The sequence below is a fragment of the Coturnix japonica genome, chromosome 1, assembly GCF_001577835.2.
Source record: "Coturnix japonica isolate 7356 chromosome 1, Coturnix japonica 2.1, whole genome shotgun sequence".
Taxonomy (NCBI): domain Eukaryota; kingdom Metazoa; phylum Chordata; class Aves; order Galliformes; family Phasianidae; genus Coturnix; species Coturnix japonica.
This window is the reverse complement of record NC_029516.1, coordinates 74,295,912-74,323,536: the sequence shown is the minus strand read 5'-3', so window position 1 is coordinate 74,323,536 and position 27,625 is coordinate 74,295,912. Positions and strand designations below refer to the sequence as shown.

The 27,625-nt window shown below is 41.5% G+C and overlaps 1 protein-coding gene across 9 annotated transcripts in view; it reads right to left on the bottom strand.

Moving 5' to 3' along the window:
• ZBTB20 (zinc finger and BTB domain containing 20) overlaps positions 1 to 27,625 on the bottom strand; it is a 447,669-nt gene that overhangs the window by 44,232 nt on the left and 375,812 nt on the right. For all 9 annotated transcript variants that reach the window (XM_015875890.2, XM_015875884.2, XM_015875917.2 and 6 more), the window contains one exon: positions 5,433 to 5,529. The gene's annotated coding sequence lies outside the window, so the exon portion shown is untranslated. The remainder of the gene's footprint in view (positions 1 to 5,432; positions 5,530 to 27,625) is intronic.

The window sequence follows — 27,625 nt, the reverse complement described above, 5'->3', positions numbered from 1 at the left end:
TAAGGGCGATGTGCACACAGCGGTGGGATCCCTAAGCTGCCCAAACGACCCCAAGTGCTCCCTCTTGCCCAGAAAGACGGTTTTTAGGTCTTGCAGGGGCGATTTGGGGGAAAACAAAGCTGAATGACGAAGCCACGATGTGCTCTGGACTAATAGGGCTAAAATTCCTCCCAGCAGATGTAGCACAGACAACAGGCACAAGCTGCTATGTTCTCCATGTATATAATCGATATGTTCCAAATAAGACAGGCCAACGTCAAATCAGATTTAAACGGTAACAAACAGGAGATGACAAAGTGGACCTCACTTCAAATTGCAAAGGTACAGCGAAGGGTTGAACCAGATTACTTTATCTTGAACAGAAGGAAAATGAAAGCATTTAAAAGCATATTTTTCATGAAGAGTAAACATAGCATTTTTTGTCACTCCAAGCTCTGGCATCCCTCCGTCTGTTTCCCATCCTGTCACCAAGATCCACCTCTTGCTACATAGCTAAGCATGCCTGAGATGCACAGCTTGCACGTGAGCATGTATATTTTAAAGCGTACAGACTGCCTGTGTTTTGTCCATAGCAGTTTGTGTAGATCCGTGGCATACTAACTCTGGTGACTTCCACTGCACACCCTCACACGTATCATGTCCTGACCCCATGACTTTCCCATGTGCACCCAGCACAAGCCGGATACTGCAGTGTGTATAAATCAATGTTTTTTAACAGCATTGCTACCCAAGAGGCTTTCAGAAAGCATGGCTTTTGTCCAGGCAGCAAAGGATATACACAGAGTTAGACTCTGAGTGCATTTGGAAGCTCAGCTCCCGTAGTTAAGGTCTGTTTTCAGTCCAGGGTTAGCTCAAATTGTACACTTTCAGAACAGCCTCTGGCTCTAGCTCGATCCCCACACAAAACTTCCTCCACTGAGAAGGACAGTGCTGTTATTTGTAGTGTAGGGGTTCAGCCCGAGCAAGCACTGCTTGTAGGCTGCCAGCACAGACAGTGTGTGTTATTAGACTTAGCAATGACCAAGGCCTACCTTTAATCCATTCTGATCCTACACTGCCACCCCAGAACTCATTTGTACTTGAAATAAAAATGACACCAGTGAGACTATGCACAGCATCTCTTGTTTCTTCCTTTCCAAGACTACATATTTCTCAGGCTGGCACTATGTACTCCAGATGGTCTTGTACCATCACATTTCCACATTAGAACCCTGTAGCGTGGTGACTTGTGCTCAATAGGATGGGAGGAGAAGCAGTGGTGCTGAATGACACTAAGCGCAATACAGCAGCTCTTCATTTCTCTTAGGCTGTTTAGACATGTTCTGCACCTCCACACTACCTGAAGGGAATGCAGGCCTCCACATGAGGAAATCTCAGTAAGGGAAAGAGCCTATGAAGAAACTCAAATGTTGTTGCTCTTCTGCAGTCTGCAATGTCAGACTGCAGGTGTCAACTAAAGAACGTAGTTAAAACTAGAAAAAAGCTCCAATTGCTTGAAGTATATTGTTATCCTTTTGTTCTACCTTATCTCACGTACAAAAAGCTCCTACTGCTATGATCTTCACCTATATGTTCCAATTAAATATTCATGCATTCATTTACAAAGTCTATATTGCTATCTTATTGCTTCTTTCTTTACAGGGAGAGTTGTTAAGCTCCGGATCAGGCTGACAAGACAGGTTGTGGCATTTCCATCCTTGGAGATTATCAGAACTTAATTGAACCAGGCCCTGAGTAACCTGATCCAACTTGGAAGTCAGCCCTGCTCTGAGATGGGAATTGGGCTAGGGACCTCCAGAGGACCCTTCCAACCTAATTTCTTCTTTGATTGCACAGTTCTTCTATGAACACTTCCATCTGTGAGCTCTCTAATAAATCTCAGTGTTCCAGAGGTAAAATGGGACACTAACTGTGGAAGAGTATGACTTGTCTTAGCTATGTAAAAAAAATAAGTAAAAGCACAAGGACAGCCATGAGAATGAAGTATGTAATAAATATTGATTGTGAAACCTTTCCACAGTATAACTACTTCTACTTGGACTTCACTAACTGTCAGTCTTGTGTGATGATTTCTGTTGTGAAAGTCATCCTACTTTGTTACTTGAGTTCATGTGAGCATGCCCTCTTCTACAGACTAATCCAAAGAAGCTGGCAATATACTCGTTGTTTAGGGCAATGAAAGTTGAAAATATTTGCAAAAGACTTGGGAATTTGCCTTTGGAGCACAGCAATCTGGTCTAACCTCCAGTTATTTCTGAGCTCCTTCTCCACACTTAGGTGCACCACAAGCCCTTCCAAATACTGCACTCATCCTGAAGACCATCAGAAGGCTACATATCATCTTTGCTTCTTGTGAAGGACAGCAGAAGGCCAACACAGTAAAGAAAGGAAGGGTACAACTGCATATGAAGCTGATGGAAAGACTCCCAGAGGTCAGGGACAGAAATGACACTGACCCTTCCAAGATAATCTGAATGTGAAGAGTCACTACAGATTTCCTAGTTACTTCTGATTTATAAGAAGTTTATTCAGCAGCTCTAAACATCCTACCTACTCATCTCTATATTACATCCTGTGTTCAGGTACTTTTGTTGGTATTCATTTTCAGCATTCCTTTGTTTTTACTGTGTTACTTCTCATTATGTTCACTTACACCATCTAAAATACATTTTCTTAACTGCATGCTCTTTAATACTTAATACGAGCCTAACTGCAGCCACTTACATCCCTGAACTAAACTGCGTGCATTAGTGATTTCTAGGACCTGTGTAAAGCAGGAATCCCTCCCAACTTTTTATTTCTGTTTCCCAAAACTTCTCTCACTGTCTTCATTGCAGTGGGGTGTTCCCTCCTTTCCATCTACCTCAATGTATCACACACCGAGGCCTCAGATGGGTGACAAATCACAACGTGACATTTACTGCAGTGATGGCATTGGCTACAAAGTAGGACACAATCCTTTCTGCTTAATTTGAAGGCAGAACGTAATGTTTTGGATATCCCACCCTTAGAGCTATCTAGAAACTTTGCCACCACTGAGCTCTGGAACGCCTTTAAAGCCCCTGCTAACCTTACCTCTTCTTGCTGCCACTCATGTACACAACCTCCACTTGCTCTGCACATGATTTCTTTGCGTTGCCCTTGTAACCACTGCTTGAGCTTAGAATGGATTTCCCAGTGACAGATTACCATGTTCTCACAGCTGAACCCCTAAATCAGGTCCAAACCCCCTAAAAAAGGAAATCGATGTTGTAGACCTGCAAGTGCCTTCCACAGGGTGGAACCTACCCTTACAGAGAGGGCAGCCTTCTGTTCTGCTGAGACACCAGGTTAGCAGTGAACAAATTAGCTCAGGTCTTGGATCCTGTGTAGCTGTGCAGAACACACAGTAGCATCCTGGCTCTCGGGGGATGCTATGATAATGTGACTGTAGGAGAATAATGCTACATAATGAACAATAATGAGGCAGTTTTCAGCTTCTGAATACAGGGAGGGCTGGGTCACTAACCAGACCTTTGTTCATCGCATACTAAAGAGCATGGAGGGAACACGCCACAAGGTTGCTGATGTTACAAGTGCTGCTGCTGGCTGAGTTTGCCCATCCATGTCCCTGGCATTACTTCTCTTAGCAGATATGATGTCACCTTCCAGTAACTGCCCTCAGGCCAGAGATGCCTTTAGTGCCCAAGCCAGGTACTTAACTCACTGGTGTCTCTAATCTTAGTAATTTACACAGAAATACCTATAATTTTAAAACCCCAGCTTTTCAGATACTAAAAATATAAAGGTGTGAAAACAGTTCACATTTGGTTTGAAGGAGTGTTTTTCCCTGAGTGTTGTGCTGCACATTCTTCCTCTGTCTGCACACGACTAACACAGCTCTTGATATCAGTGCTTATCACTGCCAGTGTTGTGTCTCTTCCAGACGTGACATTGACAATACATATTTAGAAACTGACAGAGTGAAAGAGAGAGAGATGAGTATAATTACTGAATATATATGTATATTAAAAAAAGAAAAATGAAAAAGAAAAAAGAAAAAGGGCCTAAGAGAATAGCCATATCTGCCCAGAGCCCTCACCTCAAAATGCAGGGTGACTGAAGAGAAGAACCACGAGTCAAGCTACCACAGACAAGCTTGCATTAAAACAACCCAAGCCATCCCAGTTTTCCTGCCAAAAGTGTTGCTTCAGCAGTAAGAAGTCCTGCACAGACTGACTGCCTGAATATTCACACGGCTTCTCTGATGATTTTGCAGCCACATTGATCTTCATGCTGTTATAGCTACATGACTGGCAGTTTGTTTAAAATCTCTGATTGCAAGTTTGTGTCATACAGTGGAAAACACAAACTCCTGAATACATCGCCATAAAATGTAATATGAAAGGGAAATCCCAGCGGAACACTGAAAAGCAAGAATAGGAGGCATAGAGAGCTGACAAGAGAGGCCCAACGTTCTCATGCAATAAAAGCCTGGAAAATTTAATCAACGCAGAAAAGTGAAACAAACTCCAAAATCCCTTACAGGAGACTGATTAACATAATTAAGTTAAACTCAGAGATTAAGTTAAACTTAGACTGAAATTTGCCGAGTCTGTTTCAGACCTGACGTGAGGCTGATATGCCTCCCAACTTGTCCCTTTCTGCACCTAAACCACAAATCTCAAGAAAGTTACTCCTTGCCTACAAAACTTGCCTCGCTTACACCCTTAGAGCATCTTAGCCACAGCTACAGTGCCATAGTACGGGCATACGCTGAGAATCACAGCAAATTAGAACTATGAGATCTACAGGGAAAACCAACAATGCAGATAACATGAAGTTGATCATTTCAGAGTATAGTAAAACCACAACACAAAGTTAAAATTATTTACAGTCTCAGGCAACTCTGCTTCCATAATCCAGCTAGGTTTACCGAATTGCAGTGGCCTAAAGAAACTCCAGCCTAAATGAGAGATGACTTGAGGCCTGGAAAAAATAGCTTAAACCTTCAAGGAGTTGCAGTAAATTCAATCCAAAATGCATGAAACAACAGCAAGAGGAAAGGTGTCTCATTAAAAAGTAATAAGGATAAAAAGAAGATAAACACTCTGAAGACAAACATGGATGAACCGACTAGAAGAGCACAAACTAGATCAGAAAGCAAGTAGAACCTTCCAACCTAAGAGACACAAGCACATCAGCCATTGCTGAACTATGCTCTGAGGCTATGACTTAAATATTTAACAGTTTTTTTATTGACATATTTTTTTGCCCACATATTTCCTTGTAAATTCCAAAAGCAAAAACTCAGTTTACACTCATCAGTAATGCTCACAGGTGCTGCAGTTTGTTTTTGTTTTATTTTTGCAATACATCCTTTCTATTTTATTTTATTTTTTTTTTCTTTTGCTGAAACAAGCAGTCTTTTGTAAGAGATAAAATATACTTACAGTGGTTTCCAAATGGTATCACTCCTCAGGTAAATTACTCCAGGCCTTGGACTTAGTGCACACGTTCATTGGGGCAGGGAACAGAGAGAGGCTGTGTCTGAAACAGAAAAAAGCAAAAGGAAAGGTCAGGGGGGAAATAATAATTATTTACTGAGAGCAAAAAAACTTGCTGCAATGATAACTGGCGTTCTCCACTGTCAGTACAGCTGGCTGGAGCCTTGTTCAGTCTCTCCAGCTCCAGCTGTAAATGACAACAGAATCGGCTCCCAGCTTCCACAGGCTGCCCATGCGACCTATTCTGGTGAAGTCGAGGCAGGGAGAGCTAGGCAGCAAAGTGCTATCAGTAGGATTCATTGCTGAGAAGTTGCTCACTCTTATGGCATGAGCACAGAAAAGCAATGGAGAGCTAGCACAAACCTGGCACTAAAATGCATCTCATCAGAACAAGGCTAGTCCTGTTCAGAGCAGCGACGAACACTAACTCAAAACTAAAAGGTAGGAAAAGGAAGAAAAAAACCTCCTTCACTTCTTTTGCTGTCCTTGTATCACAAAAGTGATGGTTTGTATCAAAGCAAAAACCCCACTCATCTCCCACCAAGTCCACGGCAGTGAGAGCAGTGAAATATCTTACTGTCAGCCTTCCAGTGAAGGTCCAGCTCAGGGACAGCTTTATGGATGAAATGTTATGAGGTAAAGAGGGAGTTGGACTCAATGGACTAATACAGGAATGAATCAGAAGAGAAACCTCAGCTCCAATATTTATTAGAGGGTGATTTTACCATCCAGACCTAAGTTTCTGGGAGTATTTACGTCTTTGGGGGAATCTGAATCCATTGCTAGGCGAACAGAACTCCTCCTTTACTAACTTATAATCTTTGGGTGGCTCGTTGTGGATATTGGAAGTATTTCTGAAGTTAACATCCACAGACAGAATGAAATCTTGCTCACTTCACTTATGCAAGGAACTCCTGGGACATCAGCATATTCAGTCCTACCCACAGTGAAGCCAGTGGTGCTATTTCCATGAATAAACAGTTTTGCCTACTCCGATCAGACAAGAAGCAGCAAATATTTGCTTTATCAAAGAAATCAGGAAGGTGAAGAAAAAATGATAAGAGATGTAATTGTTATCTCACAGGTAGTTAATGTCACTGTGCAAGCTGGAATTTATGCCCTTAAATGCAACACAATAAAAAAACACACCCCACTGTTAGTGCAGCAGGAACACTGGTATGAGTGCCAGAAGACACAGTGAAGGATTTTAGATGCCACCGTAATAACGTGCTTCACAAAATATACATTCAGTTTTATGTTCAATTTACACATTTTGTAACGACGATATTTAGTGGGAACTGAGATATATGCTACGTACTCATTTCAAGAGGCTACACAAAACCTGGCAAACTACACTTCACAGGGGCTCAAAAAACATTTTCATTGATTCCAGTTTTCTTGGACTCTCCCCTTTTGAAGCCTGCTTTGAATTGCAGATTTAGAACATTTAAACAGGGAAAAAAAAATATCCTCAGCTCAGCCTGGACCTCTGACTTTCACCGGAGCTTGGAGTGGAACCATCAGCCAGCATCAGGTTAGCTCAAAAGAACTTCATGAAACAGTGACACCTTTGACCAGCACAAAGGGTTGAATTTCAAAGGTGCAGTAATGCCCAGCGATTCTGCAGATTGAAGCCCTTGCTAACACTCAGCATGGCTTACTTTCAGACTCTCCTTTCCACTTCCATATGCGCTCCACCTATTCTGTTAACGCTGACCTCACCTCTTGTATCCACTTTGCACACATCAGTCTGTCTTTTATCTGACTATTCCTCCTATTTTTAAGGCATAAATCCCGCATGGCTTGAAGACTGCCCACTACTTCAGTCGACATGCATTTTTAACTTGCACTAGAAGCAGAAAAATCACAGGATGAGGTCTTTAGTCTTTACTTCGGCAGAACTCCTGCTCACTTCACTCCTAATTTCACACAAGAGAAGCCTAAGGAACTGAATGTACTAATCCTGCATATTTTGTCACATCTCTCTTTGTGTGTCATTTATTTTTCTTCCAGTCGCTGGGATTCCAATCCAAGTGGCTCTCTGCTGCAGTGCTGCCTAGCACTCAATCTGGCTTGACATCAAGGGTCAGAGAGACAAGTTGTTAGAGATAGGCTGTTCAAAGTCTTCCATAAAATCTGCTCACCAACCCCCCCGCGGAAATAAGCACTTAGAATATCTCAATTTTTCTCCATCATTTTTTCTATGGCTTGGGAAGATGCATCTCTTTTCCTATGATGTGATAAACATAAAGCACTGAGATCATCCACAGTTGTTAGGTTCTTTTTAAGCATATAAAACCAGCAATGCTGATGGTGCTTCATAAGACGTACAAAGCTTAACAGACAAGGAAACACTTCAACAGGCTCTAAAAGCCATAATCTAGCTACAGAAAAATTAGAGAAAAATAACTTTTGACCATGAGAAGACTGGGTAAAAAGAGACACAAACAGGACAGCAGATGAATGGGACATGTGACACAGGGTTAAGCCACTTTCCCTTGATCTAACTGTGCTTCTCTATTCAGAAAAGGAAAACATTAACTTCTCTGTTCCATGAGGTACTATGTTCTTAATTAAGATCTTAGAGGATAATTTTTCTGGATGAATGCATTCCACAAGTGCAGACAGTTATCTCTTTAATATTTTCATGAATGACACTAACTTTAGCATTTGACGTATCTTCGTATTCATTCTACCTTGCTCTTCCAAAGTTTTAACTAATTTAGAAGGTGCAAGTAACAGTATTACTGCTTTTATTAAGGAATGTCTATTCTACAATGGCTATGATGTGCTACAGATTGTAATTTAAGATGTACACTTAAGGTCAATTTCTATAGTAGCTTCAATGGAGATGCAGTGGGCACAATGTCAGCAGAAAATATGGTACTTTGCATAATAATGCTAATGATTAATGGGATCCCAAACCATAATTCCATATTCTGATGCATTGACTCTCCTCCCCCTCTCTCCTCAAACTCATGTCTTGACTCTTTCGTCTCACATGCTACCTTTCCATAGTTGTTCATTAATCAGCACCATTGATCTGATATGGTCTGTCAGATTCTATTACTTAAAACACACATAAACAAGCATTGGCCTGACGGATCTTTAAGCAACCCACCACCACAGTATTTCCTTTACAGCTGACTGAAATACTATCAACATCAATTTCCTGCTGGCGCTCAGTCCTGAAATCTGCTTTTTCTGGGTTTATTTCTTATAGGGCATTTCTGTCTCTGCACTCCTTCCACTTAGAGATATCATCAAACTCTCATTATTCCATAGTTACTAGGAACAACACATGTCTGTCCTGCACAAGACAATCGGTGGAACAGCTCTTTATGCATGGGCTTGAGACCTGGTACCACAGACTTCTATTACTTTCTCTTAGTGACTCTTGATCAAGAAGGCTCAATACTTTAGTTAATTGCTATTTATTTTATCCTCATAATACTTTTTTTTCTCTGATATCTTCAGGGAAATTCTGCTCCTTTCTGCTTTCTGTGTGATCCCTGGTAATGAAAAAATTAAAAGATGAGCTTCTTGGGAGCTTATTCCTCATTATTATTTGCTGCACTGGCACAGCACAGTCTATCATGAGGCAAAGGAAAATAAGAACTTGCTAGTGCCATAGAAGTAAGCACGTTTGGTCTTAATCCACATATTGTATAGGTCTCTTAAGTAAGGTGGGGTCAATTCTAAATGATGATTTCACAATAATGGATATATTTCCAGACTAAGCTGCTCGGCTAAATGCAATTCTTTTGTGGCCACTTTTTCTCTCCAGGAGTAGCATTTTAGGTGATACTTTTAAAGCAGCAACAACAAGGAAAAGATGTGAGCAGCAGCATTAGCCATCAGCAAGTGTGATTCAGAAGTCAACTTGTTGCATGAGGTGGCTGAGCCCAGATTCTTTTTCAAAAGAAGGCACATCCTTTGCCTAGGGCAGAAGGCAGCATTTATATTAAGTGAACAAAGTAGGATGTCAGCTACCTGTGGATATCCAAATTCAGTGCCTTAAAAAGAGATCAAGATATGTGATTGTTCACAAAACACCTTCTCAATGGAGGCTAGAATGAGTGCCACAGAAAGCAGAAACATTTACCAGCACAAGTCACGCTGTCAGAATAACACATTTTTTTTCTCAACAGTCATATTTGAGAGGAAACTGTTCATTGCTGTACCCTTCTGGAAACACTGTATGTCCACTCTCTGTAATTAGGTCTGAAATCCAGAAATTAAATTGTTAATGGATTAGACATTTGCAGAAAGTCTGTTTAAAGAGGCTGGACTGTTCTAGCCTAGTAAAGGCCAATTTCCCATAAGGGCACATTTTCAAAAGTGCTTCAGAAAAAAAAAAAACATCTCCCTGAAGTCCCAGGGGTTGATACTGAATTCTGGGATAGCAGTGTAGTTTGTTGCAATGCCTAAATCATGTTCCCAGTGTTTGTCTCACACACTCTGCATGACTCTTCTGTATCTGTTTCTTTTTCCCTTCTCTCACTCCCTTTTATCTGAGAGTATAAAATTCCTCTTCCCTTAACAGGCAACTCTTTTCCTTCAGTTTGAATCTGGCACATAGAAAAGGCGTTTTCTAGGTATTGCTTTCATCTGCTGATTCTCGCTGAGATTTCTTGCTATTTTGCAAGTGGTATTGTTAATGCAACAGCTAACTACTCTTAAGAGCTAAGGTCCGAAAGGATAAACAACTCTTCTACCAACCTTCCCCTCTGCTCCCTGTGCTGAATGGCTTCTCCTGCCCTAGGCTGTCATACAAAGCCTCAACTGTGAACTTTGGGAAATGTTCTCTCCCATTTAACAAATAAACTGAGGTGCTGCCTATTTTCTTACTAATGAAGATCTCATTGTGTTTAGTGTGTCAGGTGTATAAACCTAACTCTTGCAGAGAAGTGAGGTAGATGGTACCTATGTGGAGCCAAACCTCAGAGTCCAGAGAGCAGAATCGATGGATGCTTCTTCTGCCTCACCAGAAAGAACTAAGAGAGGAAGGGGAGCCCTGCTGAACTCTTCTTTATTGCTGATTAGTAAAGTAGTGTTAGGCATCTACTGGGACTTTGCATGCCTGATTTGAAGTGGTGAAGAAAACTCGCACCTGGAAGAGGCAGTTTTCTCAGTAGCAGGGAGACTTAATCAGAGCAGAAGCAGATCACTACAAGGCCAATGTAACACTATAGCAGACATCTACATCAGCAAAACAAGCTACAGTGCCAGACTGAACCATGACAGTGTGTCTGTCAGACCATGAGCTGTCTTCTCACTGGTGCTAAAGAGAATGCTGCTGTACATACAGTTTGGTATATGTATATACAGCAACCATATATATATGGATGTCTGCATAGTTACCCAGTGGCCTCTTATGACGGTCTCACTGCATTGATAGACAAGCGAAGAGCCACTGATGTCATCTATCTGGATTTCCGTAAGGCCTCTGACATGGCCTTTGACATCTTTCTCTTCAAATTGGAGAGATACAGATTTAATGCTTGGACTGCTCAATGGGCAAACAACTGGCTGCAGTACTGAGTCCAGAGAATGAGGGAGGTGATCCTGCCCCTCTGATTTCTGCTGGCGAGGCCTCACCTAGAGTACTGCATCCAGATATGGAGTCCTCAGTACAGGAGAGACATGGACCTCGAGCGTGTCCAGAGGAGGGTCACAAAAATGATCCAAGGGATGGAACACCTCTCCTGTGAGGACAGACTGAGAGAGCTGGGGCTGTTCAGCCTGAAAAAGAGAAGGCTCCAAGGTGACCTGATAGCGGCCTTTCAGTATCAAAAGGGGAGCTACAGGAAAGAAGGGGACAGACTCTTTAGCAGGGTCTGTGGTGACAGAACAAGGGGAAATGGTTTCAAGCTTAAAGAGGATAGATTTAGGTTAGATATAAGGAAGAAGTCTTTTACAGTGAGGGTGGTGAGGCACTAGAACAGGTTGCCTGGTGATGTGATTGATGCCCTGTCCCTGGAGACTTTCAAGATGAGTCTGCATCAGGACCTGGGCAACCTGATCTAGCTGTGCCATGAACACTGAAGATGGCCAGCACATACAGAATATTGCCTTGTCATCAAGAAAAAGGTGGTTCGACAATATGATACTGTACTGCTCCGCTTAAGCAAGGTTCTCACATGAAAAACAAAGGTATTGTTGTGCTGCAGTTATTGCCAATGTTTCTGCCACTGAAATATGAGTTGCCATCACTGCAATCACCGAGATGAAGAAAATGTGTAGAAATTAAATTGTTACAGTAATATATTTGCCTAAGCTACTGCTTTGGCTAGATGAGCCAGATTAGCTCATGACAGATGAGCTTCATGAACGTTTCATTGCCAAGGAACCCTGTCAAAATATTGGTGATTTCTCCGAATCTGTTCAACATCATGGAGATGTCAAACGAAATCTGAAAGGACATTATTTTTCAGGAAGAACAAAAACAATGAAAGCATATGAAGAGAATGAGCTGAGTTTTTTCCTCCTCCCTTACACGTTACTGTGGTTTGATTGACTGCTGTCCTTGCAAATACTTTAGCATAAACTCTGAAACTCTTATTCCCATACACGGTGAACTAAAGAAAGTACTGAATGTCCACAAAAAAAAAGTTTCAGCAACAAGAATTGCAAATGTATAATGTACTTTTACCTAGCTGCAGACTGCATAATCACAGAATCACTGAATCACCAAGGTTGGAAAAGACCTACAAAATCATCCAGTCTTACTGTTCACCTACCACTGATAGTTCTCCCTAGACCACGTCCCTCAACACAACGTCTAACTGTTCCTTCAACACCTCCAGAGTTGGTGAATCCACCACCACCCTGGGCAGCCCATCCCAGCACCTGACCACTCGTTCAGAAAAGTAGTATTTTCTAACATCCAGCCTGAATCCCCCCTGGCACAGTTTGAAGCCATTCCCTCTAGTCTGTCATGAATTACACAAGAGAAGAGGCCAATCCCCAGCTCACTACAACCTCCCTTCAGGTAGTTATAGAGAGCAATAAGGTCTCCCCTGAGCCTCCTCTTCTCCAGACTGAACAACCCCAGCTCCCTCAGCTGCCCCTCATAAGACTTGTGCTCCAGACCTCTCACGAGCTTCGTTGTCCTTCTCTGGGCACACTCCAAGGCCTTGATGTCTTTCTTGCAGTGAGGGGCCCAAAACTGAACACCGTACTTGAGGTGTGGCCTCACCAGTGCTGAGCACAAAGGGACAATTACCTCCCTGCTCCTGCTGGAAACACTATTTCTGATACAAGCCAGGATGCTCACGTTCAGCTGAGCATCAACTGACACCCCAGGTCTGTTTCCTCTACACAGTCTTCCAGCCACTCTGCTCCAAGCCTGTAATGTTGCCTGGGGTTGCTGTGGCCAAAGTGCAGGACCCAGTACTTGGTCTTGTTGAACCTCAACCCATTGGTTTCAGCCCAGCTATCCAACCTGTCCAGATCCTTCTGTAGAGCCTCCCTACCCTTATGCAGATCAACACTTCCTGCCAACTTGGTCTCACCTGCAAACTTACTGAGGGTGCACTCAATGCCCTCATCCAGGTCATCAACAAAGATACTGAAGAGGACAATAAATCCCAATACACAGTGCAACTGTGTTACACTCTTTACACTACTGGCAGTGATTTTAACGTAATCCCCTCCCATCATGGTCTCAGCGCCATAGCATTTGATGTATCCAATGCCTGGCCACAACTTCTGTATTTCTCATCAATCACAAATCTGAACCGCAGTGCTGTTATTGTGGAAGGTGATACAAAATATCACCTGATAAAAGTCATAGCAATCAAGTTCTGCTCCTTCAAGACTTGTTGTCTGCAGAAACTATGAGATGAGGTATAGCCGCATGCATCGGTACAAGTTAGGGGCTGACCTGCTGGAGAGAAGCTTTGCAGAGAAGGACCTGGGGGTCCTGGTGGACAGCAGGTTGGCCATGAGCCAGCAGTGTGCCCTTGTAGACAAGAAGATCACAGGTATCCTGGGGTGCATTAAAAAGAGTGTGGCCAGCAGGTCGAGGGAGGTGATCCTCTCCCTCTATTCTGCCCTGGTGAGGCCACATTTAGAATACTGTGTTCAGTTCTGGGTCCCCAGTTCAAACAAACAAGCCAACAAACAAACAAAAACAAACAAAAAAACCCCCACCAAAACAGAGATCTCCTGGAAGAAGTCCAGCAGAGGGCTGACAAAGATGATAAAGAGTCTGGAGCATCTCCTGTGCAACCAATTGTAGGGAGCCTGCCTTAACAGGGGGGGTTGAATTCAATGATCTATTAAGTCCCTTCCAACTCTGCAGTTCTGTGATTCTGTGATTAAAGATCACGTTTGAGACAAGGAATCTTCCTTAAGTTTTAAGATTCATCACTGCCCAAATGCAGAGCTAAACAATGATGTTACTGACAGTCAGGAAAAAAATACTCAAATGACTTCAAGTTTTTTGTTGATGTTTTGTCTGACTGTCTCCAGTTTCTGAAGATTTCCTTTGCAAGTCAATCATTAAAGAGCCAGTAACCGACAAAGTGAAAAGACTAGGTAAAAAGAACCATGAACATGTTTTCCCAAATATGCATACAATTCTTCCTGTGTGCTTGCTGCCTCTGGCCTCAAACTGTACAAATGAAAGCTTGTTTGATTTATGTCAAAAACTATATATAAAATATCACACGGGATCCACAGAGAAACAGAGCCACTCTGGGCTTTGGTTTCATTGAGGAATAACTGACTGCAGCCTTGGAGTACGTAGAACTGATCAAAGCGTTTGCTTCCTCAAAAGCAAAGAGAAACCCACTGTAGATTTCCTGTTTCATGCTTCACTGCCAAAACACAATGAAAAAAGTTCTAGACGAACATGTGAATTATTCTAAAACATCGTTCAATCAAATCTGATGGTTATGCACGTTTGTGAAACTCATCATTTGAAATGTCAAGTCACTGACAGCAATGTGTCCTGAGGTGTGATATATATTTGTGATAATTATTTGCTTTTTTAAGTTATGTATCAGCTGCATCAAAAAAGGATTTTTTCTTTAGTTTATCTGAAATGTAGAGATGTCATTGCCACATGATCTGGGCTTTAAATACCCAGTGCCAGGAAAGGTCACAGACATGACTAAATGCCATTTTTAAAGCACACTCTTCTCCTAAAACTTTATGCAGTATGGCTGATGGAGAATGATTACTAACATTAATAGCTGCTGAAGTAGTTTCTGTTCTCAATAATATATAGAGCACAATGCATTAAGGGAAATAACATATCACTAATTTTTTGTTTTCTTATTTCAGTACTAGCAAATGATGAACTCCTGGGATGTATTTGAATTCAGCTCTCCTTTGCACCTCTTCAAGGCTATTTCTCTGGTTATTTCAAACCTTTCTTAAATGAAACCGAAGGCAGTTGGCTCTTTCTCCCAATAAGATCTGCTAACGTAGAAGGGCTGTCTCCAGTGTGCTAAGACCATTTCCAAGTCTTCATCATCTTCTTCCCGGATAGCAGAAGTTACTATGCAGGATGGTTTAGACACTGCTGAAATGAAATTTTACAGAAGACCCAGTCTTCCACAAGGATTCATAATAGGGTATGGCAGTGGTTGGAAGTGGCAGCAACATCCCGACCTTTTATTTCTATAGAGTTACATGCTGTAGATAAACAGCCCATCAGTGTTCACTTTGGTATTCTGAACCTAACCCTGCTTTTTTCCCTGTACGAAAGATACTGGATCTTTAACTGTAGATAATCTGGCAGCTACCTTAGTCCTGCTATCTCCCAGCAGAAACTGTCATATGAAGACTGCTCCATTGAATAAAATCAAAAAGGAGCTTGCGGATATTCTAATCTCCTCCATGACCAACAAGAGGCACCATAAGAGATGGATCAGGAACGTTTGCTGCAGGGGAGCTCATAGTTATTCTAGTTCGATAAGATTTCACAATTTGCTCTAATGAAGAATACTGGCAGAAGTTCAAAGCTACTCCAGGTCTTTACTCTCCTTCCACATTACAATAAAAATGACTGTAGAAGTTTTAATGGCAGAGGAGCCAAAAGTTGTTTTGGTTCCAGCCTTCCCAGCTGGAGTAATTGAGAAAATACAGTAGGAGTGTCAGTTCTGCTCACAGCTCCCTCAGCATCCAGCAGAACACCAGAGACACCGCTGAGAACACAGCAAAGCATGTCCAGCACTGTCCCCTGTCTCAGATCCTACAGCCTCAGCTGCTCCCTGCAAAGGCCATGGATACAGGTGCATCAGCTTGGTAACTCCAGGTGACTTCAGAATTAGCATTAAACTTTGCTGCCGATAACCTGAGGGCTGATGAAGAGGGAGAAGGTATCAGGAGAATGGCTGTGTTCAGCCAGCATTGATTTCTTCAGCCTTTTGTCTGTGTCTGCTTTCTGTCTCGTTTGGAGGTGGTTAGTGTTACTACAAGTAGCATGAATCATGTCTCTGTTAAAAAACAGAGCTTCAATTGTCTTACATAACCCCTGGTAACTGAATATCTAATAATAGCAAGCCATTTCCAGGTAGGGAATCTGTCTGGGTCCCAGACCCAGACACATCCACTCACACACAAATATTCATATTACTTTTTACACCTCACTTCTGGGAAGGAAAGAGCTTTTAACATGCAATATAACAGTTCTGAGCTGCAGGACCTGGCAACTATTATTTTTAAATGCCTATTTTTTTTTTACTTATTGCCTTGAGAAACCAGTTCAGTACATACAATTTGCTTCACAACCCAAGCAGCAAGAGGGAGAGAAAGAAAACGCAACGGCAGCATTTGGTTTTGAAAGAACATTAAATGGCAAAGACCATCACTGGAGTCAATCTGATGGGAAAGCTTAACTCTTGCTAGAAATGAACTCTCCACCTGCCTCTTAGAGAAGGCACACATTTTAATGAAGCTGTTCCTTCCCATAGCTCTGACAAACCATTATGTTCTTCTCTCCTCTGTTCTCTCCGTGGTGGAGTGAAGGAAAATATGAAACTCATTCATTACTGTAAGGCCAATAGGAAATGTTGCAAATCAATAATGAGATCTTCCAATAAAAATTATTTATCTTAAAAATACTATTCATATTGTAATCCACGAGTGATCTGCTGAAAGGGGGAGTTTCTCAAGATTATAGCAGCCTCACAAAACTTCTAAATTTTCAGTAGCAGGCCAAAGAAGGAATTCTCCCCAGTAACGTTGCAGCTGTTCATTGAGACATAGAACTGTCTGTCCTCTTGCCAAATGGGACACAACTTTGCAGTAGAGGAATGTGCTCTCAAGTCCATCAATTGTAGTGTCAATTATTATTAACAAATAACTCAAAACTCTTCAAAGGAAGAGAAGAATGAAATTAAAAGATTCCAGGCTGTTCCAGGCGAGTTTTCCAAAAAACAAGTTTCTTCTGACCTCTCTTACCATCACCCAACACACCTTGCCATCTAAGTTTGGATTATGAGTATTACCAACATTAAGAACCAGGCTTCAGCCATTCTAGACTGCTACATTCTCTTGGTTTAAGAGACGGACATTCACCAACAATTTTGTATTGTGAGATCAAGTGCCTTGCTTATGACAGTCTTGGATTCACCATCTGCCTGACAGTAAAGTCAGAACTGAACTGAAGCTAAATTGTGTTAGAACACATAAACTGATCAGACTGGTCAACAATTGCACACTGGCTTTCCTGGATAACCTCCAAATAAGTTAGTCTGCATTACTCAGATGATCTCAGATTTCTGTGAGTACAACTGAGGAAAAAATTGGACTAGTACTTTTATTTATTATCAAATAAAAGCTGATGGCTGAGCAGCCACAAGCCTACTGTGAAAAGTCCAAAGACCCAAGGAAGTGAAAAAAACAAATCAAACAAGAAACCTGCTGAGTTGTAAACTGTAGTTTATCAGTATCATGCAGTCATGATGAGCTGACTGTGCTGCTGCCCTAGGGTAAGAAGTTCTTACCTTTTCTGTAGGAAGTCAAATTAATTTGCTTTCACTATCTAGTAATCCCCTTGTCGAGCAGTAAGAAATTCAGATATTGGCCATAGCATTACAGTGTACTATTTAAAAAACTGAAAGAAAGAGGAAGGAATAGGAACCACGAATCATGCATGAGATGTTCAACATGCAACATCCCTTCTAAAAAAACAGGATCAATATTTTAATTGCCTACCATAGCACTGTCCCATATTCCAGTTAAGCATCTTGTGCATTAAGATTATTTTATTAGTTCTGAAGCTGCCACTGGAAACTTCCACCAGTGGCACAGCAAAGGGTTAAACAATAGTTGGTCTTAAGTTTACAAAACCATCTGAACTGGTTTCAAGTAGACATGAAACATCTATGCATCTGGAAAATGGAGTTTGCAATTGACTGTTCTGTACCATCTGCTCTCTAGAACATTTTCTGCTTGGGAGTTGCATAAGCAATGAAAAAAAAAAGCACACAACTTCCTGTACCATGTTTTTGGTCACTTGTAATGACGCATTACAAAGTAACCAGCTAAATATGCACAACTGTGCCTCACTCCAGATGACAGCATGTATTATATAAGAGCCATCCCCAACAGAAAGACTTTAACTTTAAAATATCATGATGCAAGGAGAACCCAAAGGTAAATATTCGCTGTATGTGAGAGCTGGGGACAAGTAACATGGAGAGTTTGGCATCCATCTTAAAGCCCAATATGGCTTAGAAGTGAGAAAAAACTAAGAAGAGGACTTTAATTAATAATTATTTACAAAGTTAGATGAAAGAACTTGTTGCATCTCCTTCTTTGAAGGGAAGTTTAACTTGTAACAAATGTAAGTTTTCTGTTGTTACTGAATGTTCCTTTCACGCATTTTAGCTTCAAAATTATTCTTATCCCAAAAACTTCTGAAAACATCATTTGTTCAGACTCGCCTTGTTTGCCTGTTGGGAAGCCATGTCCTGATTTAATCTTGTATTGTGACATAAATAAAACAATATCCATAGGAATGAGAATAGTTTAACCAGAATAAAAATATCTATCTCTGACCGGGTTTCCATGCCTTTCAGATGGATAAGTATGTATGCACATGTTGGCCCGCTTCTCTGATGGAGCTCAATGGGGACATTTGGAGGAAGCCTACTGTCACTATGAGAATAGGGATCTGCTGATGGAAGAGGATGACTGGAACACAAAATGAAGCCAGGTGCTCAACTGAAAGAAGAGGGTTTGCTTCAGCCTCTGTGGGCTGAAGTTGAGAGGAGTTTCCCCACTAATGAACAGACTCAAGACTATCAGCCCACAGCCCTTAACACTGGATCACTCAGCAATATAGATCTGACCTGCTCTGGGCACGGGCACATGATCACATTACTATCAAATTAGCAAGAGTTTATGTTGCTGTGGGAGAACAGACGACATATAATCTAGCCTGAAGTCAGAGTGGCGCAGACAGGTGATATCTGATCTGGCACGAAGCCTGCCATATGAAGTTAATCCATTTGTTCTGAAAACATTTGAACTGGTATGCAAGTTTATCCCAGATCAACACTTTGTGTTATGTGGCTACAGTGTTTTTGATGGGGTATTAGGACCCAGATCCACCAAACCACAGCTTCAGAAGCTGTTTACCCCAGAGATTTGGCACTGGCACAACTAACTGTATCCCTCTAGAGAGTATAAAGTCCTTGTAAAGACTACCCATGCAAAGAATAAAGCGGTTTGCTTCCAAATCAGCATCTAGTAGTGCCAACAGGCCAAATGGACTGAAACCACAAAATTCTCTTATTATCTTCAAAATATGGTGGCTTTTGTTGCTAATATGTGTTTTTCCTAGATAACGGACCCTGTAGGCTAGAACCTGCAGGACTAGATTATTCTCAGGAGAGCAGTTCATTTCTAAGGAAATATCTCACCCTGTGGCAACAAACTCTGAAGTTAAAGCAAACCGTTTTATGCTTTCCACTGAATTAAGCAGGTGCACAGTTCATACAGGTCATCTCTGCATGGGAAGGAACATCAATATATTTTCTGTACCTACAACTCATTAATAACAAAACCTGGTTCATATCTTCTTTGCTACAGTGTCCTTCCTCTGCCTCCCATTGCCACCTAGCCTCCTTCCTGATTCTAATGCCTTACACTTACAGGCATCAGAAGGACACCAAATGAGATTGCCTTCATAATTATTCTGGTGAATCTCTGGCTTTTATGGCAGTTACATCCTTGTAAATGAGAGCAGAATCTGGCCCTCTCTCTTTTCCAAAGAAGGAGTAACGATCAAATAATTTTCTCACATCTCTGTTTGCACTTTCACAGTCTGGTTACATTGATTTGTGTCTCATAAGTAGACATTTCCTTTGTTGGTTACAAATCAATGTTATAGACCAAGCCTGCCTGCACATTTTCCCTTCCCTCTTACTGTGTGCAAAACAGTGCAGCTTTAATTCTTCTTGCTTATAAATGTGAACTTCCTCGATGAAGCAAAAGACAGAAAAGCAGATAAAATTCCAGCTCTACCTCAAAAAACAGGAAACGTCTGTACTTCAATTTCTAATTACTGAGATGCTTTATGGTATGATAAACACCTTTATCAGTCCAGTCTTGCTATGGCTTTGTTAACCCAGCTATAATCCTCTCCTTCAGATATCACAAGATTTCCCACAGCAGCCCACTGTGATGTCACTGACAGATGTGACTTCACGGTACGAGTAAAGAAAAAAGAAGCAAAGGTTTCAGTCTGCAGTAGGACTGAGCTGCCACACAAAGAAACTGAAAAGGATGGAAAAGAAAAGGGTTCGCAATTGGTTACTGAGAGGCAGTGAGCTTTTTGACTGGAGTATGAAAATACAACAGCGAAGATAGCTAGGTATTTTACTACAAATGGATACGCATGATAATAGAAAAGGAGTAGTAAGAAATGGAGCTATCAATCAGAATATACCAAGTGAAAGAAGTTACAGGTTTAAATGTGGAACATATCAGTTTGATTTGCCTTTATTAAAATAGCAAGAAAAAAGGGGGGAAAAAAAAAGAAGAAGAAAAGTAAAAGCAGCTTTAAGTCAATCTCATCAATTTTAATATTACGAAGTAGTTTAGGAAGCACCAGTTCCCCCAATTTGATGGAAAACTCAGGGCTGCCAAAATAAAAATAGAAATAGATTAGAGCCGGCATCAGTAAAAATAATAATAATAATAAGGTTTAAAGGATGTGAGATCAAAAGGGAAAATACAAAGTTTTACAAATATGAAACAAGGCTTGCTACACTGCCATCAACACCATCAAAGAGCATCTTCAGAATTCAAAAGGGAATTTGATTTGTTTTAAAGAACAGCACTAGGAATAGGGAAATCTGGGTCCTACTTATATACCTCTTCTGGGGAATCTCTGCCCAGCCTTGAGAAAGGCATTTCAGTGCTCTGTGCTTCAGCTTCTCTGTAAGGCCAATCATCTTAGAAACAGACTGACTTCACGAGCAATTTATAAGGCTTAACTCCTGAATGTTGAGAAAACACTTTGAGGTCTTTACGTCGTAACTATAATAAGGAAGGAGAGACAGAAAGAAATGCAATGATTTGGGCAACTAAAAGAGACTAATAAAAGAGACTGCATAAGTCAACAATTCCCTGGAAATCACAGGAAAAGAATGAATCACTTCCTCTCTGGATTCTATTTCCAGGGGAAGTCTAAAGCTTCTCAGCCAAATGGGCAACATGCTCAGCACATTCTCCAACACTGCCTCCCCTCAAACAGATGAAGAATTAGCAAAAAAGAGGTGATGGAGAGCCCACCAGTCCTTGAGTCTAGACAACCATGTGGTTCTCTTGTGTTTAAAATAGATCTGGCCTTTTAAAACTTTTGGTTATTGTAATAGCAGATTGATAGCCCTTAGTAGATTAAATCCATATGCTAGGTTAGAAATAAAGAAAAAGAGATGCAAAATGAGCATACTAAAATCAAGAAAGATATACGAACGAAACAAAATCATTCTGATTTGATGCAAGCTTTCCAGATCATTTTACTGAGACGTAAATGACAAACAGAAGCTACCAGGTTATCATGTGACAGACCTGCTGTACCACATCCATCCATCAACGTTTTGGTTAATCACTGCCCCAACTCTTGCTGTGAGTTAATTGTAAAGAAAGAAGCCAAGAGGTGGAACTGCCCAAACATGGACCAGCTTACTGATTAAGAATTCAATCTACCAAAAAAAACCCAAGCTGTGGTAACAGTTCAAAACGACCGGCACAGCCACATTCATCCACTGGATATTGCATTTCAATACAACTTATAGCTTCTTGTTTACAGCATATGCCTTCTACTGTACTCTACGCAGTTTACTTATCTTGCGCTATCGACGTTAGCAGACAGTGGAGAGGTATGTATCTTTTCCTTATCTTACCCTGAACAGGCTTCACTAACAAGGACATAAATTCTGCCTTTTCAATACTGAGCTGCAATTAGCACAGAGGCCGTGACACTGTGGTTAGCACAAAGGTCACCACAGCACAGCTATCCACGGGGCTCCACACCAGAGCTGAACATGAGCCCAAAGCATCCTGGGCATATGGAAAGGTATAAGCTTCGGTATGTCTGCATATACACATGCCAGGAGTAAATATTTAAGGAACAAACAGCATGATAACATGAGAATAACAGTGTTCCTAAGCATATCAGCGATCAAAATATCTAACTGCCAGATGGACAAAGTAGATTTACCTGGTGGTGAGCACTGTGGAGAGAAACAAAATCTTGCCTTTTACATTTCATGCATTTTAAGAAGCTGCTCAGATTATTTGTTTACTTGAATCTCACACCAGCTCTGCTGACTGCAAGTGCTAGGACAAAACATCTACTGGAATACAAATACCTCCAAAAATTTCATGTTATCTCAGTGTGTTTCTCCTTGGTTCTTTCTATGCATCTATAACACCTAGGTTCAAGCCACACAAAGACTGGGGTGAAGTACCTTGACCAAACGTGCTCCAGGCTGATGTTACTTTACAACCTAGTTGCACAAAGATTCACTACAGGTTAATGTGATTCCTTTCCCTCATCATCCTCAAAGAAACATATGCCTTTTCTTTGGATGGGCTTAGAAAGCTAAAGGTATTTGCTACACATAGGAACTGGTGACCTCAAAGTCCTAGCCCACAGGAGTGGATCAGAAAGCAGATACAGCAGCAAGCTGCAGTAACTGAAACACCTGCAACATGAGAGGCTTATACTCTTATGCTCCAGGAAAAAGGGAGAGCAAGGAGGCTGAGGGAGCCTTAAAAGAAGATAAAACAAAATCAGACAAATAGAACTAGCCTGGGTGCTGCTAAAAAGTTTGTTTTTAAGAGCTGTAGATGATGGCCACAGTCTAGACCTAACACACACATACAAGTCAAGACAAATCAGCACCATTAGAAGCTAAGTAATCACATCACATAACAGTGAGATACAGCAACTCTCTGTGGGTGCTCTGAGGTGAAATCACCTGGAATATGACATTTGTTTCTGGGCACCTTCTTATCAGAGAGATTGGGGGGAGTTCAGAGAAGAGGTGCATAAATGACCAGGGTGGTATGAAAAAAATAAAGAAGAAAAAAAGAGCTTAAGTGCTATATCTGCATAGCCCAGTTACATGACAATGGATAAAGGCATGAAACCAAGATTGTGTATATTAAAAGGGTGAAAATGCAAAATGCAAATGCAACAAAAAAAAAAAAAAAAAAAAAAAAAAAAAGCTACTAATAGAAGGTATGTGGATAAAATATGGATAAAATCAAGAGCAGTAACATGAATTCCAGGGAGCAAATAGCCTAAGTCTGAAGAGCAATCTCCTTAGGGAAGGAACTGAAGGCTGACTGTGCTGCATACTCCTCGAGACAAAACACTGAACATGTGATGCACACACAATCCTCCATTGGCCCTGGGGAGATGGGCTGAGCAGGTCCTGATTGTTTTTCCAGTTTGATGACTCCAAGGTACACGGTGTTTTTCTGGCCTAAAAACCATCTCTGAAAAATATGGAAACCCATGAAACACACTTTGGCAGGTTAGATGATGATTAACCAGGAGGAGACTAAAATTATTGTTGACGAAGAGCACTATGAATGAGATGGTGTTGTGTAAGAGGGAAGGAGCAGATCAGCAAGGAGCAAAACATCAAGGACTGAGGAGATGGCTCATTCAGCATTGGATGGCACAACAAGGAATGGTCACACGAGAGGAGTGGATAATCCATTGCATAAAGAGAGAGCAGCATGTATGGATCAAACAACAGATGTGACAATGGCAGGGGGGAAATGACACAAAAGAACACATGACCTTCTGACCTGTGAGTCAATCAACTGCTACAGGGGACGTGTATCACAAACCCAGAAATCTGACCATGCAAAAGGGAGCTGGTCTTTCTGTAATGCAACATAAAGACAGTGACAGAAAGACTGAGTCTTGCACTCTTCCAAACTACTGAACAGCAGATACAAGCTTATAAAACAAAAAATAAGACTCCTCTTACTTAAGTATTAAAACACCACAAAAGTCACACCAGACAAAATCCATCACAGAACCATGCAGGGGGTGGCAGTGAAAGGCAGGCAGGTGTTGGAAAATGATGAGATTAAACGCTCCTGTCATTTCCCATCCATAACCTCCAGCAGCAAAGGACAGCAGACAGAAAAAACACCAGCTAAACCTGGGACTAGGTACCAGCTCATTTCAGCCTTCCTAGCTTTTAAAACTGGAAAGCAAAAAAAGCTAACTGGTGAGAAGCAAAGGAAAGGTAGAGACAGAGGAATAAACTTGATTTTACTGATTATTTTCAGCAAGAAGGATGAACTTTACACCAGTGGTGTTGTTGAAGCCAAAAATTAGGTTAGCGATATATCTGAATGTCATCTGTTCTTCTCTGCACTATTTTTGAACCAAGGGAAAAAGACTATCCCGCTTGGAACCAAAGACACTGATTTAGCCTCCTGTGGTCCTGCACCGGAGGTGCTACCTCAGATAGTAGGTAGCCCTGACGTTGCAGCATCTCCTGGCACTGCCTAAGCTCTAGGAGAACAGCTCTACTATGGGATCCTTTCATGAGGCGAAGTAAAAAATCTCATTAAGTTTTGGATTTTTTGGAGAAATTGAGCTGTTTGCACTAGCAATGGTGCTTCCTGCACAAAATGCTGAACATAAATGCAGTACTAATTACTTTGCAAATGATGCCCTGAAGCTGAAGGTCCAACAAAACAGTGATTTCAGAAGCAATATCAGATTAGGTATTCTCATTACTCCCCAGGCCATTGCAATCCCTGCAAAAATCCATGATTTAAAGAAAGATTAGTTGTCTCCCTTCATAGTGCAGTGCCACTAACAGCTGTGTTGGCACAAGTGGGGGACTTGGGAACTGCGATACATTGGCAAGCCTGAGCAGCCCAAGAGGGAAATCTGTTGAACCGATTTGGTCCCTGCAGCCCATGTATTGTCAAATTCCAGCCTGGGCAGCTTATTAAGTTTCCACAGTTCCCCGCTAACTAATTGTATGTACCTGACTATCTGCAAAGCCAAATATAGCTCCTTTTGAAAGAACAGAAAGAAATCCCTGCTAAGTTTAATAGAAGACATGGCTACCGTGTGTCTGCCTGGTGCTACAGGCTTGAGGTTGTGTGTTCATCTTCCAGCTGATACACATTGATAACTTGTGCTCTGCGCTTATAAGATACATGCAATATTTCATTACTTACCTCAGGTCTGACAGGCCTTGTATCCTAAAACCCCATGTACATCACTGTGGAACTTCCAAGCAGCTGACAGACAAAATGCTTCTGACAGCCATTATGGCTAGGATAACACTTAAATATGAGGAGGAAACACAATGCTCCTCACTCCCCCAAGAGCAAGCTAATTTTAAAGTTAATACTGTAAGTCCATATAGATAGGATGCTTTAATGACCTTCAGCCTGGCCAAACCAGCACTCCTAACCCCATGGGTTCTGCTGACGTGACTGACAGCTGATAGCTTTTCTGAACACCAAGGGGAGCATTGCAATCACTGGGAATCAAAATGCTTAAAACGGTGTGCTTTCTATCACTTTGATAACACGGCAATTTTCTAAGAGCAGAAAGGGATTTTTAAAATTTGCTAAGATTTGTGAAATAAGCCTTCTTGAAAGTTTGATGTGATCTTTAAAATCACAAAGAACAGCCTGATTGTGCCTTATATCAACATCTAAAAAGGTCTCTCCACTTACAGACACAAGTCCAGATCTTCTTCCCTCAGTTTGCATGGCCACATGTTCACACCCCATATAGTTCACTTTCCCACTGCCAACTTATCAAGCATGGGAAACAGATAAGGCTCTCCCCACAAATAAAACTATTTGGAGAGAGAGAAAGAATGGAAAGGCATCAGTGTTGTAACCAGTGGGGCAAGGAGTGTGAGTGAATTCGTGTCCAAACTGATCAGCTGAGAATGAGAACAAAACCCACAAAGCCCCTTGAATGCCTAAAGCATCCCTTAGTCACGCCTGAGAACAACATGGAAGTCAGTGCCATCTAGAGAGCAGCAATATATTGAATTTTGTGGCAGAAAATATACTATACACAATCAAGAAGTTGCCCTGTACACACGAGCTGAAGTTCTTAAACCATCCCCCACACAGATAATCATAGTAAGATCCACAACAAGAAAGATCTTGTTACAATTCCCCGCCAAATACTAATGTAAACAACACCATGCTTCTATATTCAGAAAGCAACTACATCTCTGACAAGGCTTCTAAGATTTCTAAGACCAGAGCAACAAAAGCCAGTCAAATGCAAGCCGGTTTTAATTTCCATTTACAAGTAACTTCACATATGAAGGATGAATTCAGATTTTTCTGGCACATAAAGTATTAGGTACTAGAATATCTAATCTCTAATTTATGGCTGATTCAGCTCCTACTAAAATAAGAGATACCGGTGGATCCAAATAGGAGGCTGGGATATTTAGAGAAATCCCAAAGCTATTACCAGGTTGGGTGGGCTATGAGACATAAAGATGCTTTTTCAGGCAGGAGGAGCAAACGTGGCTGCATGCAATGCAAACCGTGGTCCTGTTGCAACAGTCTCTTTAGCAGAGACCTGCACAGCCTCCCCTGTGCCTCTGACCTTCTGCATGCTGACAGCGTAGGTGCACCGACTGCTGGTGCAACAGATGTTAAAGCAGGAAAACCTGATCCCAGAGCTGAGGGATTAATGGGGCATTAACATGAAGGCCCCGGTTGTGGCCATTTAAATGCTAGCAGCCTTAAGTAAGTTATCCAAAACACAAGCTTGCAGTGTGAGCCACTAGAACTTAATTATAGAACATCTGGGGCCAAAACTTGCCCCAGGATATGCATGAGGTCATCCCAATGATGCTAATGGAAACCCATACGCTATACATTAGAAAAGCAGCCGGTTCTAAAAAGGGGCTATTCTAAAGCAGAACATAACAGGTTAGTTTTTGCTGAACAGTCATTTTACTATTTACATTTACAAAAATAAATCAAGTCACAGATGCCCAGACTCATCAGCTGGGCTCTGATTTACATTATTCCCTAATATTCCTGCAAAATCAGCTGAAGAAAAGCTTGGTTTTAAAGCTTAAGATGTTAAATTAATGTTCTGTTAAATCTGGCAGATTTTGTTCATGGTTCTCTATTGACCCTTGCTGTAATAGTCCTTTTGACATTTTTCTGATGCACCTTTTCCCATCCAAAGTGTTTTTCATTTCTGACAGAGCAGAGTGTTTATACATTTCCTTGTTACCTCCCAGAGCAGTATTTCAGGGTCCACTGTCTGATATACAACTAAACTTAACACACGCACACAGCTCTCCTTGCACTGCTGCTAACAGTTCTGCTGCATTTCAGATCTGCTACATTTCAGATCTGCAGGGCAGTGGAAGGTAAACACAGCTTTGGTTTTAGCAGCTCAGTCACATCTAAGCAAGCATCTGCCCTGGCTGCACACAACAAACCTCTGGGTTCAGAGGAGCAACATCGTTGTTTCGCTTTGCTGCCCTTTCAATCTTGGTGCAAGAGGCTTCAGCCTGAGTGACTGCTGCAGCCTTCAGGATATGAAAAGCCCCATCCTTCCCTGCTTGCTACCATATGCAATTATTTGTATCTGTGTAAAATGAGAGGGCAATACCTCACTA